The sequence below is a fragment of the Xenopus tropicalis genome, chromosome 8 (assembly GCF_000004195.4).
Source record: "Xenopus tropicalis strain Nigerian chromosome 8, UCB_Xtro_10.0, whole genome shotgun sequence".
In the NCBI taxonomy this organism is placed as follows: domain Eukaryota; kingdom Metazoa; phylum Chordata; class Amphibia; order Anura; family Pipidae; genus Xenopus; species Xenopus tropicalis.
In genome coordinates, this window is record NC_030684.2 from 19,966,360 (window position 1) to 19,980,533 (window position 14,174).

The 14,174-nt window shown below is 44.3% G+C and overlaps 1 long non-coding RNA gene across 1 annotated transcript; it reads left to right on the plus strand.

The window, feature by feature from the left end:
- Window positions 1-485: 485 nt before the first annotated feature.
- On the plus strand, window positions 486-8,783 carry LOC108645263. Its single transcript, XR_004219650.1, has 4 exons — window positions 486-689; window positions 4,341-4,425; window positions 4,667-4,783; window positions 8,658-8,783. It is a non-coding gene; the product is annotated as an uncharacterized LOC108645263 (long non-coding RNA).
- The last annotated feature ends 5,391 nt before the right edge of the window (window positions 8,784-14,174 follow it).

Here is a 14,174-nt window from a genome sequence, read left to right on the forward strand (position 1 = left end):
CGCCATGAAGCAGATAGAAGTGGAGGGGCGGTTTCTCAGCCTGCGCTTATACACAAGCCAGGAAAGCGCCTTGTGTGGCAGGAACCCTAAACACCATTATGGGGACCTGAGGCTTTTGCCCTGTTTGAGGGAGAAAAATAGGGGGGGGACGGGGCAAATGCCCAACTGGAGAGCAGTAATGACAGCAGTAAGTACTGATTCTGTGCCCCTGTCTCCTGATAACATTGCAGCTCTCTCTCTGCCAGGCACCAGCCCCCCCCCCCATACTTTTTACTTTGTATCTTTTCTGAGCCCCACCCTGGTCACATGATGCTGTGTGTGTGAGACATTATCCTACAAAATGGTGCTGCTTCCAGGAGGGTGAGATGCTAATTCTGCTTCTTTCTGTGTGTGAGTGTGTGACTGAGTGTGAGTGAGTTCTATGGAGCGCTGGAGAGCTGAAGCAGGTTTGGACAGCAGGGCGCGCTGTTCTTTCATTCACTCACTTTTATTACTGCAGCAGTGAGACTTCCGGAAGCTTTCTCTGTTGGTTCCAAGTTCCGGCCTCTGCCTTGTATTGTGAAAAAGAAGAAATCGGTAGAAGGAGGGTCAGATTGGAGGGGGTTCTCTGGCCTCTGCTGCAGCCACCGCCCCACATTCATCCTAACAACCTTGGGCAGAAAACCAGAAAAATACAATTACCAGAAAAGGTAAAGTCTCTCATATGGGGTGGGGGAAACAATTAGGAGATGGTAGGAAACTGATGAGAGTAATTCAATTTACACCAAAAAAAATAAATAAATAAAATATAAAACAAATGTTATTTATAGTTATGGTTCCCTAGTATGGCCCATATAGCTATTACAGCCGTGTTTGCTCTACCAAGGAGGAAACCACATGGGTGTGTGGCACATTGGCACAGAAGGGTTTTTCTTTTAGCACCAACTTCCTGCAACGTCCGGCTTAGGGCATTTGCTCAGGGATTTTTATATCATTTGGAAATAAGGATTAGCAATGTTTTTATGCTCAGGATAAAGCTGAAGAGACCAAACGTGTCAGGGAGCAATGTGTCAAAGTTTCCTGAAAATGTTTAAAATTATTATTATTTTACATGTTTTATTATTAATGCGTTTTTTTTTGCACATTGTGGATTGTGACCCTTTCACAGATAAAAAAAAAACAATTTGTTTTGTAATAGTTTTCAACTAAAGCCATCTAAAATTTATATTTTTTTATATTGACATATTTTATAGCTGAACCACAATAGACTTTTCTAAATGACATTTGCTGTGTTTTGGCAGATTTCCCTTCTTTCACTTTTTCCTTCTCTTTTTCCGTTGAAAACTGCAGTGAGACAGTATTTGGATAGAGTGTATAGTAAGGAACATTGGGGGCGTTACTGTTTATTGCATGGGGCTGCTATACATGTGGGTACATACAGCAGGTCTCTTACAGATACAGGTCTGCGATTTTGGAGAGATTATTTAAGGGTGACTGCACACGGGGAGATTAGTCGCCCGCAATAAATCTTAACTACTGCGGGCAAACGCTTTCTTTAAAATGCTTTCCCACTGCCGATAATGTTACTCTCTGGTGGGAAAACATACATGTCGCTCAGGGGCGTTTCTTGCCTCCGATGCTGCCCCCCTCGCCCCCCCTGCGCTTACCTTTACAGCGCCAGAGGGGGGCGCAGCGCTGGTGTAGAGAGTGTAATAGAGCTCTCTACACTAGCAGAGCCGAAATTCCATATTAAGAAATGGAAATTTGGCTCTTAAAGTTATCAGGAACGGCTTTTTGCCGCCCCAGGTAATTCCGGGGGCGCTTCCGTCTGAGGTTTTTGAAGACATTCTAAGTTTCCTTGTGAGGAAACCGGTGGGAAAGTGTTTCAGGGAGATCTGAGGTAGTGAAGATTTATCTCGGGGGGCTAATCTCCCTATGTGCTAAAACCCTGAAACTGGTGGTGTGTTTACAAATTAGTGTAAATGTAAAATATGAAATTTGTATGCCCAAGGTATATTTTGGGGTATCTTTATGCCTTGTGCTTTGATAAACCTTTGTACGTTGGGCATTAAACTGTTCAGAGGACCCCTGGCATTCATATATAGAGTGTTTTATCTTGGTACCTAATGATATGTAGCAGATAAGATTCTGCAGAGTGGAAGTTTTATGGTGATTTTAGCAAAGCTATGCGGCTTGGTAGTTTGGAGTAGAAAGACATTTGGATGGATGGATTTGAGGGAATAATATATAAATATATAAAAAATATAGTTTGTTTTCATCTTGGGGCCTTTACAAACTGTTCAGAGGACCCCTGGCATTCATACTTCGGGTGTTTAATCTTGGTACCTAATAATATGTGGGATATAAGAAGCTGCAGAGTGGAAGCCTTGAGGGGATTTTTGGAAATGTCATCAAAATCACCAACTCTAGGAAAGCTTTGCCGTTTGATAGTTGGAGTTGAAAGAGGCGCGCTTGTTTTGGTTTCGGGGGAATGTGTACTTTTCAAAACTATATGACTTTCTGGGGTGAGCGTATATGAAATGCAATAAATGTGTTATTTTTCCAGTAGCTAAAATTATTTTTATTTTGGGGCCCCTAAATGGCACATATTTATCCATGTACCTATGTACATTGGACATCAAACTGTTTATTGGACCCCTGGCATTCATATTTAGGGTGTTTTATTTTGGTACCTAATGACCTGTGGGAGATAAGATGCTGTAGACTGAAACCATTTTTAAAAAAGTTCACACATTTTTATTAACAAAAACGATAATTTTAGGAAAGCATTGCAGTTTGGTGATTTGGAGTAGAAAGGCACAATTACCTATATTGGATTTGTCAGAATGTGTTCTTTCCAGAAATGTATGGTTTGCTAGGGGAAACCTACTGTTAGAGGAACATTTGGCCTTGAAATCAGAAGTGTGCAGCTTACTGGAGCAGTGCTGTAGGAATGGGTCAGTGTGCTGCTGGGAGTTTGTGATCTATAACAATTATGTTCAAACCTTCAAAGAGTGGGGAAATACCAGCGCACATATTCTGAAGCACAGGGATAGGATCTATTATCCAATGCTTTGGGGTTTTCTGGATAAGGGATCTTTCTGTAATTTGGATCACCATGCCTTAAGTCTGATTAAAACCATTTAAGCGTTAAATAAACCCAATAAATAACTATTTAGGTTTTAATAAACCCAGTAGGATTGTTTTGCCACTAATATGGATCTAGTCAGCTTAGTTACCATCAAATACAAGGCATTATCAATTTGGAGCCTTATTATATAATCATTGAATGTCATGTGGATTCACATACCCCCACTGAGACTCTGTGACTTGTCTTAAAGAAAATATATCAACCTGTTGATATTAAATCTATTGAGTGGTGCGACTCCCAATCCCAACCGATTGATTTGTGTGACTTATTATTTTATTTCTTTTGGGAATGGTTCTCGTTTGGGTAAAATGTATTTGTCTATACAGGAGTTACTGTTGTTGTAGGGCCCCCTGTAGGGTATTTTAGAGCAAGAGGCATATTAATAAACTTTATTGATTTTATATATATATTATACTGTACATGTATTATATGTACCCTGGACACCTGAGATCCACTGGACTTAATGTTAAATTTGTGTGGAGTTATAAGGATATACTTTTTAGGATATTCATTGCTCTTTTGTATTATAAAGTAACAACAGACAAAGCAATTATTAGAATAGAAACTGCAAAAAGTTCAAGACTGCAAGTTTTAGTTCCGCACACAGTTTAGTAGGACACGAGTAAGACTCTAGGCCAGGGCTCCTCAAACCATAGGCCGTGGGCCAGATACGGCCTGCCAAGGTCATTTATCGGCTCCTGCTGCGTCCTCACCCCTGACTACTACCTGTCTGCCTCAGCGTGGTCCTTAGCCCCTTAGACACTTGGGCCGGTGTGACGCGCTGATGCACACTGTATTCCGCCCCCCAACAGTCTGAGGGCCCGTGAACTGGTCCCCTGTTTAAAAAAGTTTGAGGACCCCTGCTCTAGGCTAACAGAACTAAATGCTATAAAGGCCAACATGGATGAAACATAAAGGATATGTCAGTTTGCTCTGTAGTGTGAGCACATGGAAATGGCTGGGTGCTACAGTGAGTGGCCAATACGGTGGGGACTGTAGGTACCGCAGGCGTCTCCCCCTGTGCCATTACCCTTAGACTGGGTCCCTTTTTTACTTTGTATTTTGGGAGATACGTTTCCTGTGGGATCTGTAGGGCTGCGCAGTGATCAGTCAGATCCTTACCGTACTCTAGAACTCACATTCTGTATTCCCTTCTACTGTTCTGCCGTAATGAGCCGAGTATATTAACGTCAGTGAATTGTTCTCTCAGGTAGAAACCATCTCAGACACAGGGGGAAGATAGAATCTCCTAGAGCTCCATGAGGCGTGAGAACCTTGCTTCTGGGGCAGCATTGGTAAGTATACAGGACAAGGAAACCCAGACTTTATTACTTATTTAATAGGATATTATTTCATTTAGATGCCATTATTTTTTGTTTGTGGATCACTAACCTGACACCCTTGGTTCCCTAAAAAAGAGATCAAGTTATATATACCCTTAAAAGAAAAGGAAAGGTGGAATCACTGGATGGTGCCCCCCAGTGATTGTATTCACATTACTCTAATGTTTTCCAATATCTGTACTTATGTCCTTAGCTGAGGCGGGGCAATGACCAGACGTTGGACCTTCATGGAGCGACTCGGTCAAAGGTTGAACCTTTTGAGAGGAGCTTGAACTGATAATTCTGACTGGCTGAAAAGCACTGCCCTAAGGTAAGATGGTGGCACAAGAGGAAGTTCTTGTTCTTCTTCCAGCATCTGGGTCCAATGAAAGGCTCAATGGTCAGATCAGCCCTATTTGGCCCAGATTGTCCGTTTGGCATCAGACTTACAGATGCGTAGTATATGTAAAATCCAAAATCTGTAAAGTAGATTTATTTAAAATGGTATAAAGTTCAGTAGCTCAAGAGTTACAACCAGCAGTGCATCTCAGTAGTAATCAGCAGTGCATTTAGTCATGTCAGTAGCTCAGGAGTTACAAATCAGCAGTGTATAAATTTCTGTCAGTAGCCCAAAAGTTACGCTCTGCAGTGCATTACAATCATTTGCTCAGGAGTTACAATCAGCAGTGCAGCTTTTAATGCCACTTACTCAGGAGTTACAATCAACAGTGCAGGAATTTCTGTCAGTAGCTGAGGAATTACAATCAGTGCAGGTATTTCTTTCAGTTGCTCAAAAGTTACAATCAGCAGTGCAGGTATTGTTGTTAGTAGCTCGTGAGTTAAAATAAGCAGTGCATATGTTACTGTGAGTAGCTCAAGAGTCACAACTAGCAGTGCAGGTATTACTGTCAGTAGCTCTGAAGTTTTTAATCAGCAGTGCAGGTATTCTGTCACTAACTGAGAGGTTAGAATCAGCAGTGCCGGTATGTTTGATAGTATCTCAGGAGTTACAATAAGCCGTGCATGTGTTACAGTCAATAGTTACAAGAGTTACAATCAGTAGTGCATGTATTTCTGTCTTTAGTTCAGGATTTACAATCATCAGTGAAGGTTTAACTGTCCTTAGCTCTATAGCCCTGATACAAATTGTGTGGGTTATGGGGAGGAGTATTTGGTAGGGGCAGAGGGTAATGTGTTACTCAGGTGGGATATAAAGTGTGTGGGTGATGGGGAGAAGGAGTATTTGGCCGGTGCAGAGGGTAAAAATGAGAAAATGAGTATTCGGTTTTGGTAGAGGGTAAAGAGTTCCTCAGGTTGGATAGAAAGTGTGTGGGCAATGGGGAGAAGAAGTTTTTGGTGCGAGTAAAGGGTAGAGAGTTACTTAGGTGGGATACAAAGTGTGTGGGGGATGGGGAGAAGGAGTATTGGTTGGGGCAGAGGGTAAAGAGTTACTTAGGTGGGATACAAAGTGTGTGGGTGATAGGAAGGAGTATTTGGTCAGGGCAGAGGGTAAAGTGTTACTCAGGTGGAATACAAAGTGTGTGGGTGATGGGGAGGAGTATTTGGTTGGGGCAGAGGGTAAAGAGTTGCTCAGGTGGGATACAAAGTGTGTGGGGGATGGGGAGGAGTATTTGGTTGGGGCAGTTAGTAAAGTGTTACTCAGGTGGGATACAAAGTGTGTGGGTGATGGGGAGGAGTATTTGGTTGGGGCAGGGGTAAAGTGTTACTCAGGTGGGATACAAAGTGTGTGGGGGATGGGGAGGAGTATTTGGTTGGGGCAGTTAGTAAAGTGTTGCTCAGGTGGGATACAAAGTGTGTGGATGATGGGGAGAAGGACAGAAGGACTGCGCTCTTTTGATTTTGGAGTTTCTATAGATCTGATACTTTGGTAATTCTATGCACACTGGGCATCAAATTGTTCGGTTTCCCCCTGGCATTGGTTTTTAGGATGATTTATCTTGGCACCTGATGATGAGGGAGATAGGATGCTGGAACATGCAAGCTTTGTGGTGATTTTCAGGTATTTTGTCAAAGCTGTTAATTTTAGGGAAACCTTGTGACTCATTAATTCTTAGTAAAAAACAAAAAACTATTTACCCATTTAGGATTTACTGTCCTAAAATATAAGGTTTTCTTGAGTCAACATTTTATTTGTGGTTTTACCCAGCATAATATGCTGAAAATGTGACTATTACATGGCTATTTGTATGCACTTTTGTGATATTTAAGTCTCTACAAGCCAGATCCTTATGTAATGCTATGCATACCGGGTATCAAACTGCCCAGTAGCGCCCTGGCATTCATATTTAGGGGATTCAGCCTGATTTACCTTGGTTCACTTCTGTTTAGCCCGGCACGTTAGAGGGACTTGTACCTGCGTATACCCCCATTCCTCCCAGTTGCACCGCTTCCTTCTTTGCCGCTGCAGCACCTCCTACAATTAGATCTACTCACAGACCAAGCAATGGGTCCGCTGTGGCGGGGCCCACAGAGTTTTCTCCCAGTGCCTCGCTGGCCCAGTCTGACTCTACCCCCAACCATTCTACATACCTTGTATTAAATTGTCCCTTGTGTCATTTCCCTCTTTTCTTTATCTTGTTGGTCAGTCTCTTCACTATGGCTTTTATCCCAATATCTATTTGTGCACCCCCCTCCCACCGAGTCTGCCTCCAACTTTAGTTGTCGGAATTTGCTCAGCTTTTTCTCCCTGCCTTACCAGTTGGTAATTGCCGGACTATTGTGTTGACTGAGGTAGCCCCAGTACATTGTGTTTCCATCTGCTGTGGCCCTCAGGTGGCCAAAGTTTGTTTATATGGGGGTCATACACACTGAGATGGTGGGGTGGACACTGAAGGCATTGTAATGTGCCTGTCACCATGTGTAGGACCCCTGTAGATGAAACAGATCAGGGCTGGAACTAGGGGTAGGCAGAGAGGCACGTGCCGAGGGCGCAATGGTGTGGGGGCACTAGGAATGTATCTCTTTTGTCGCCCCTTTACCCCTGGGCCCTGTGACTGCACCTATGCACATACTGGTTTATTCACGCACCGTAAATGAACAAAAATGTGCAAATTAACACACGCAGGGGAGGGGCAAGGTGCCCGGCACTGGTGTAGGTAGGCATTAAACTTTGCTGTTGGGGAGGGTCAGTTGTCGTGGTGGTTTTTCATAAATGATACTAGGCGGCGGGGAAACAATTTCGTTACAGCGCCTAAAGTAAAGGTGTGTAATGGGACCCTTCATTCTGCTGGCTGCTGCACCCTGGCAACAGAGCAAATGGGAAATAGCTCTGTTTTTTGTTAACCCTACATGTTTTGGGGGCATTAAGTATTATTAACATGTATTTGTAAACCGCCAATATATTCTGCAGGGTTGTACAATAAATGCATGTATACATTAAACATACAAGAAACCATACAAACCGACCTATAACAAGTACAATAGCTATAGAGGGCCCGACCCAAAGGAGCTCCCATCTAAAGAAAGGTATTGGCACTAGTGATGAGCAAATTTATTCGTTAGGCATGGATTCACAGTGAAATTATACATTTCGTAATTGGTAAAATTTTTCGTTAAACTGGGGAAAAAACTGACCACAACAAAAATAACAATGATTTTGATATATTTGGAGAAAATAGTTGTGTTAAAAAATAAAGTGCGTGAAAAAAAAGGCACGATAGTAAAATTGAGAAAAAAATGCCCATTGACTGATTTGAGTGTGAAAAAAGTTGCACAGCAAAAAAAGTTGGCGGTAGGAATCAGAAAAACCACTCATTGACTTTAATGTGTTTGGAATGAGAATAAAAAATAGTTGTATGCGAAAAAACATCACGTCTGCATGTCAAGAATTAGCATTTGACAAATTTTTACTTTTTTAGTTGTAATATTGGTGTGTAGGGAACAGGGTTTCTCCAGCTTGGGTGCTATTCTCATGCCTACCACAAGGAGGGGCTACTGAGAACATTTGGCAACACAAAAGATTTCTGAACTCTTTCTGAACTCTATCATGCTGAGATCTTCAGGTACAACATAAGGCAGCCTACAGGAGACCTGCTTTTTGGAAGGGTAAGGGGTCTGGGGTTTCAGAGATCAGTGTATTTAATGGATTTGAAGCTATGGTTCTCACTGCTTCTCACTGTGTGTATAATTAGTGTATTTTGTGTGGTGTTAACAAAGTGTTCATTTCCCATTTCCCAGTCTTTCAGGCATTTCTGGAGTTAATGGACTGCGTATTCCCCATTTTCCAGCAACAATATGGCATGTGTGGAGTTAATGGAATGCTAATTGCCCTTTTTCCAAGGATCGTACCGGCATGTGTGGAGTTAATGGAATGCTTATTGCCCTTTTTCCAAGGATCGTACCGGCATGTGTGGAGTTAATGGAATGCTAATTGCCCTTTTTCCAAGGATCGTACCGGCATGTGTGGAGTTAATGGAATGCTAATTGCCCTTTTTCCAAGGATCGTACCGGCATGTGTGGAGTTAATGGAATGCTAATTGCCCTTTTTCCAAGGATCGTACCGGCATGTGTGGAGTTAATGGAATGCTAATTGCCCTTTTTCCAAGGATCGTACCAGCATGTGTGGAGTTAATGGAATGTTTATTGCCCTTTTTCCAAGGATCGTACCAGCATGTGTGGAGTTAATGGAGCGGTACATCAGGGTAGGGGCCCATTTCTGGCCAGACTATACAGGTGGGGGCACATACCATGAGCAGGAGAGAAGGAGGATCAGAGAGGAGCTGCAGGGGGTGAGTATGGAGAGAAATCCCTCTATATTAACCCTTAGCAGTGTGTTTGCTCCCTGCTGTCTCTCTTCAGCCCCCTCTGCCTCTGCCCCCTACCAACTCCCTGGTAAGGATGATGGCACACTAGGAGATTAGTCGCCCGCAGTAAATCTGCGCTACCGCCGGCGACTGCTCTCCTGAAAATGCTTTCCCATTGGCAATAATGTAAATCACTGGGGGGAAACGTACGCGCTGCTTCCGGTTTCTCAAGTCGCCCAAAGATTCCCCGCGAGGCAACTTAGGAAAGCGGAAGCGCATTGTAGGTTTCCCCACCGGCGATTTCCATTATTGCCTGTGAGAAGGGAACTAGGGACGTTTCTTCGCCCGCGGTATCTCAGTTTATCGTGGGTAAGAAAACGCCCTGTGTGCCGGTGCCCTAACCCATTAATAGTTTATCATTTCCTGCTACACATTTACAAAGCCTCTTTTGCCTCTGCCCCCAGACATGGCACTATTAACCCCTTGATGCCACCTTCTCTCTAAATCTCCAGTGCCCTCCCTATAAACTCACTGTTTCCCTGACCGCTATTCTGATAACTCCCTTCCACCTCTCCCACCAAACGTAACCTTCTTTCTCTGTCACGCTTCTTTCCCAGCCCCAAAGTGCCACTGTGCCACCAACTTGCTCTTCTTTTCCCTTCACTATATATTCAAGGGCATCAGCCATGAAATGTACATGTGTTTTTACTTTGCTTTCTGTTGGCATAATGTATTATTTGGGCATTATACTTTATTATTATACTTATTATATTATATGATGCTGGCACTGCATATATACTGACTGTGTGCCCTGTAGGCATTATACATGATGTTGGCGCTGCATATATACCGGCTGTGTGCCCTGTGGGCATTATACATGATGTTGGCACTGCATATATACTGGCTGTGTGCCCTGTGGGCATTATACATGGTGTTGACGCTGCATATATTCTGGCTGTGTGGCCTGTGGGCATTATACATGATGTTGGCACTGCATATATACTGGCTGTGTGCCCTGTGGGCATTATACATGATGTTGGCACTGCATATATACTGGCTGTGTGCCCTGTGGGCATTATACATGGTGTTGGCACTGCATATTTACACTGGCTGTGTTCCCTGTGGGCAATATACATAATGTTGGCGCTGCATATATACAGGCTGTTTGCCCTGTGGGCATTATACATTATGTTGGCACTGCATATATACAGGCTGTGTGCCCTGTGGGCATTATACATGATGTTGGCACTGCATATATACTGGCTGTGTGCCCTGTGGGCATTATACATGGTGTTAGCACTGCATATATACTGGCTGTGTGCCCTGTGGGCATTATACATGATGTTGACGCTGCATATATACTGGCTGTGTGCCCTGTGGGCATTATACATGATGTTGGCACTGCATATATACTGGCTGTGTGCCCTGTGGGCATTATACATGGTGTTAGCACTGCATATTTACACGATGTTGGCACTGCATATATACTGGCTGTGTTCCCTGTGGGCATTATACATGATGTTGGCGCTGCATATATACTGGCTGTGTGCCCTGTGGGCATTATACATGATGTTGGCGCTGCATATATACTGGCTGTGTGCCCTGTGGGCATTATACATGATGTTGGCACTGCATATATTCTGGCTGTGTTCCCTGTGGGCATTATACATGATGTTGGCACTGCATATATACTGGCTGTGTTCCCTGTGGGCATTATACATGATGTTGGTGCTGCATATATACTGGCTGTGTGCCCTGTGGGCATTATACATGATGTTGGCGCTGCATATATACTGGCTGTGTGCCCTGTGGGCATTATACATGATGTTGGCACTGCATATATACTGGCTGTGTTCCCTGTGGGCATTATACATGATGTTGGCGCTGCATATATACTGGCTGTGTGCCCTGTGGGCATTATACATGATGTTGGCACTGCATATATACTGGCTGTGTGCCCTGTGGGCATTATAAATGGTGTTAGCACTGCATATTTACACAATGTTGGCACTGCATATATACTGGCTGTGTTCCCTGTGGGCATTATACATGATGTTGGCGCTGCATATATACTGGCTGTGTGCCCTGTGGGCATTATACATGATGTTGGCGCTGCATATATACTGGCTGTGTGCCCTGTGGGCATTATACATGATGTTGGCGCTGCATATATACTGGCTGTGTTCCCTGTGGGCATTATACATGATGTTGGCACTGCATATATACTGGCTGTGTTCCCTGTGGGCATTATACATGATGTTGGCGCTGCATATATACTGGCTGTGTGCCCTGTGGGCATTATACATGATGTTGGCGCTGCATATATACTGGCTGTGTGCCCTGTGGGCATTATACATGATGTTGGCGCTGCATATATACTGGCTGTGTGCCCTGTGGGCATTATACATGATGTTGGCGCTGCATATATACTGGCTGTGTGCCCTGTGGGCATTATACATGATGTTGGCACTGCATATATACTGGCTGTGTGCCCTGTGGGCATTATACATGATGTTGGCGCTGCATATATACTGGCTGTGTTCCCTGTGGGCATTATACATAATGTTGGCGCTGCATATATACAGGTTGTGTGCCCTGTGGGCATTATACATGATGTTGGCGCTGCATATATACTGGCTGTGTTCCCTGTGGGCATTATACATGATGTTGGCGCTGCATATATACTGGCTGTGTGCCCTGTGGGCATTATACATGATGTTGGCGCTGCATATTTACACTGGCTGTGTTCCCTGTGGGCATTATACATGATGTTGGCGCTGCATATATACTGGCTGTGTGCCCTGTGGGCATTATACATGATGTTGGCACTGCATATATACTGGCTGTGTTCCCTGTGGGCATTATACATGATGTTGGCGCTGCATATTTACACTGGCTGTGTTCCCTGTGGGCATTATACATGATGTTGGCGCTGCATATATACTGGCTGTGTGCCCTGTGGGTATTATACATGATGTTGGCGCTGCATATATACTGGCTGTGTGCCCTGTGGGCATTATACATGATGTTGGCGCTGCATATTTACACTGGCTGTGTTCCCTGTGGGCATTATACATGGTGTTGACGCTGCATATTTACACTGGCTGTGTTCCCTGTGGGCATTATACATGATGTTGGCGCTGCATATATACTGGCTGTGTTCCCTGTGGGCATTATACATGATGTTGGCGCTGCATATATACTGGCTGTGTTCCCTGTGGGCATTATACATGATGTTGGCGCTGCATATACTGGCTGTGTTCCCTGTGGGCATTATACATGATGTTGGCGCTGCATATATACTGGCTGTGTGCCCTGTGGGCATTATACATGATGTTGGCGCTGCATATACACTGGCTGTGTTCCCTGTGGGCATTATACATGATGTTGGCGCTGCATATATACTGGCTGTGTTCCCTGTGGGCATTATACATGATGTTGGCGCTGCATATATACTGGCTGTGTGCCCTGTGGGCATTATACATGATGTTGGCGCTGCATATATACTGGCTGTGTTCCCTGTGGGCATTATACATGATGTTGGCGCTGCATATATACTGGCTGTGTGCCCTGTGGGCATTATACATGATGTTGGCACTGCATATATACTGGCTGTGGGCATTATACATGATGTTGGCGCTGCATATATACTGGCTGTGTGCCCTGTGGGCATTATACATGATGTTGGCACTGCATATATACTGGCTGTGTGCCCTGTGGGCATTATACATGATGTTGGCGCTGCATATATACTGGCTGTGTGCCCTGTGGGCATTATACATGATGTTAGCACTGCATATATACTGGCTGTGTTCCCTGTGGGCATTATACATGATGTTGGCGCTGCATATATACTGGCTGTGTGCCCTGTGGGCATTATACATGATGTTGGCGCTGCATATATACTGGCTGTGTGCCCTGTGGGCATTATACATGATGTTGGCGCTGCATATATACTGGCTGTGTGCCCTGTGGGCATTATACATGATGTTGGCGCTGCATATATACTGGCTGTGTGCCCTGTGGGCATTATACATGATGTTGGCGCTGCATATATACTGGCTGTTTGCCCTGTGGGCATTATACATGATGTTGGCGCTGCATATATACTGGCTGTGTGCCCTGTGGGCATTATACATGATGTTGGCGCTGCATATATACTGGCTGTGTTCCCTGTGGGCATTATACATGATGTTGGCGCTGCATATATACTGGCTGTGTGCCCTGTGGGCATTATACATGATGTTGGCGCTGCATATATACTGGCTGTGTGCCCTGTGGGCATTATACATGATGTTGGCGCTGCATATATTCTGGCTGTGTGCCCTGTGGGCATTATACATGATGTTGGCACTGCATATATACTGGCTGTGTTCCCTGTGGGCATTATACATGATGTTGGCGCTGCATATATACTGGCTGTGCCCTGTGGGCATTATACATGATGTTGGCGCTGCATATATACTGGCTGTGTGCCCTGTGGGCATTATACATGATGTTGGCACTGCATATATACTGGCTGTGTGCCCTGTGGGCATTATACATGGTGTTGGCGCTGCTTATATTCTGGCTGTGTGCCCTGTGGGCATTATACATGATGTTGGCGCTGCATATATACTGGCTGTGTGCCCTGTGGGCATTATACATGATGTTGGCGCTGCATATATACTGGCTGTGTTCCCTGTGGGCATTATACATGATGTTGGCGCTGCATATATACTGGCTGTGTGCCCTGTGGGCATTATACATGATGTTGGCGCTGCATATATACTGGCTGTGTGCCCTGTGGGCATTATACATGATGTTGGCGCTGCATATATACTGGCTGTGTGCCCTGTGGGCATTATACATGATGTTGGCGCTGCATATATTCTGGCTGTGTTCCCTGTGGGCATTATACATGATGTTGGCACTGCATATATACTGGCTGTGTTCCCTGTGGGCATTATACATGATGTT